This window comes from Capricornis sumatraensis, chromosome 1 (genome assembly GCF_032405125.1).
Source record: "Capricornis sumatraensis isolate serow.1 chromosome 1, serow.2, whole genome shotgun sequence".
Taxonomy (NCBI): domain Eukaryota; kingdom Metazoa; phylum Chordata; class Mammalia; order Artiodactyla; family Bovidae; genus Capricornis; species Capricornis sumatraensis.
Window position 1 is genome coordinate 218,940,927 of NC_091069.1, and position 2,133 is coordinate 218,943,059.

General features: G+C 32.5%; 1 non-coding gene across 1 annotated transcript; it reads left to right on the forward strand.

Moving 5' to 3' along the window:
* The first annotated feature begins 1,644 nt into the window (after positions 1 to 1,644).
* TRNAK-UUU (transfer RNA lysine (anticodon UUU)) lies at positions 1,645 to 1,717 on the forward strand. The gene has a single exon. It is a non-coding gene; the product is annotated as a tRNA-Lys (tRNA).
* Positions 1,718 to 2,133: the final 416 nt, after the last annotated feature.

Below are 2,133 nucleotides of genomic sequence, written 5' to 3' on the forward strand. Positions count from 1 at the left end.
GTTTCTTGTTCTGGAGAGTTTTTGCCATAAATGGATGTTAGATTTTATCAAAAGCTTCTTCTGAATCTATGGAGATGATCATATGGTTTTTATTCTTTGTTTATATGCTGTGTTATATTGATTGATTTGTGGATATTGAAAAATCCTTGCATTGCTGGGATAAATACTACTTGATCATGATGTATGATCCTTTTAGTGTATTGTTGGATTAGGTCTGCTTGTATTTTGTGGAGGATTTTTGTGCCTATATTTATCAGTGATATTGGCCTCTAAGTTTCTTCCTTTGTTGTTTCTTTATTTGGTTTTGGTACCAGCATGATGGTGGCCTCATAGAATGAGTTTGGAAGCATTCCTTCCTCTGCAATTTTTTAGAAATAGTTTCAGAAGAAGAGGTGTAACTCTTCTCTAAATGTTGGATAGAATTTACCTGTGAAGCCATGTGGTGCCGGACTTTTATTTGTTGGGAGTTTTACAGATTCAGTTTCAGTACTTGTAATTGGTCGGATCATATTTTCTATTTCTTTCTGTTTCCAACTGGGAAGTTGTACCTTGCTAAGAATTTATCCATTTCTTGGAAAGAGGGTTGTTCATTTTATTGGCACACAGTTGCTTGTAGTTGTCTCTTATGGTCCTTTATATTTTTGTGGTGTCAATTGTGATTTCTCCTTTATCATTTATAATTTTATTGATTTGGATCCTCTTTTTTCCTTGATGAATCTGGCTAAAGGGGTATCATTTTTGCTTACTTTTTAAGGAATCAGCTTTTGGTTTTGTTCATTTTGTTTTCTTCATCTCCATCAACTTCTGCTCTGATCTTTGTGATTTCTTTCCTTCTACCAACTTTGGGTTTGTTTGTTCTTTTTACTCTGATTGCTTTAGGTATAAGTTTAAGCTGTTTAACTGAGATATTTCTTGTGTCCTGAGGTAGGATTTTATTGCTATAAACTTCTTTCCCTCTTAGAACTGCTTTTGCTGTGTACCATAGGTTTTGGATCATCATGCTTTCATTTTCTATTTGTCTCTAGGTATAAATGATACCCTGTTGGTGAGACTATAAATTGGTATAGCTATTATGGAGAACAGCATGGAGGTTCCTTAAAAATTTGAAACTAGAACTACCATATGATGCTGTAACTCCACTCCTGGGCATATATCTAGAGAAAACCATAATTTGAAAAGGTACATGTTAACCCAGTGTTTACGGAAGTACTATTCACAGTAGCTAAGACATGACGTTCATGGGATCGCAAAGAGTCAGACATGACTGAGTGACTAACTGACTGACATGAAAGCAACCTAGATGTCCAGCAACAGATAAATGGATAAAGAAACTGAGTATATATATATTGAAATATTACTCAGCCATAAAAATGAATGGAAATAATGTATTTGTAGTAACATGGATGGACCTAGAGATTATCATACTAAGTGAAGTAAGCCAGACAAAGACAAATATCATATGATATTGCTTATATGTGGAATCTAAAAAAGTGATGCAAATGAACCTATATACAAAACAGAAAGAGATCCACAGACATAGAAAACACACTTAAAGTTACCAAAGGTTTTCCCTTTGGTAGGAACAAACAAGGACAAACATGGAGTTTGGAATTAACATATACATACTGCTATATATAAAATAGAGCCTGGGTAGCTCAGTTGGTAGAGCATCAGACTTTTTATCTGAGGGTCCAGGGTTCAAATCCCTGTCCAGACAACAAAAATAAATAACTAAACAAATGTACTTTAACTACCATAATGGTCATTGAATTTAAAATACCTAGCCAGCAATATATATTATATATAAGTGAATCACTTTGTTGTACACGTGAAATTAACACAACATTGTAAATCAACAATACTTCAAAAAATTTTTAAATAGAATTGAAAACTCAGTTGAAGTATAAAAAAATAATAATAAGACAAATATCCCAAGAAATTACTATAATAAATTGAAATGTACTGAGGCAAAAAGATTAAATTCAGCTTCAGTCATATTTTAAAGATAATATGAAGTACAGTTTAAGGAAGAGATATTTACTACTTCTTAGAAATTTGAGTGGTATTATTGATTGCTAATAGGTTAACTTTTACCAGTGTATTAACTGTCAACTTTATTCATACAGAAAATAT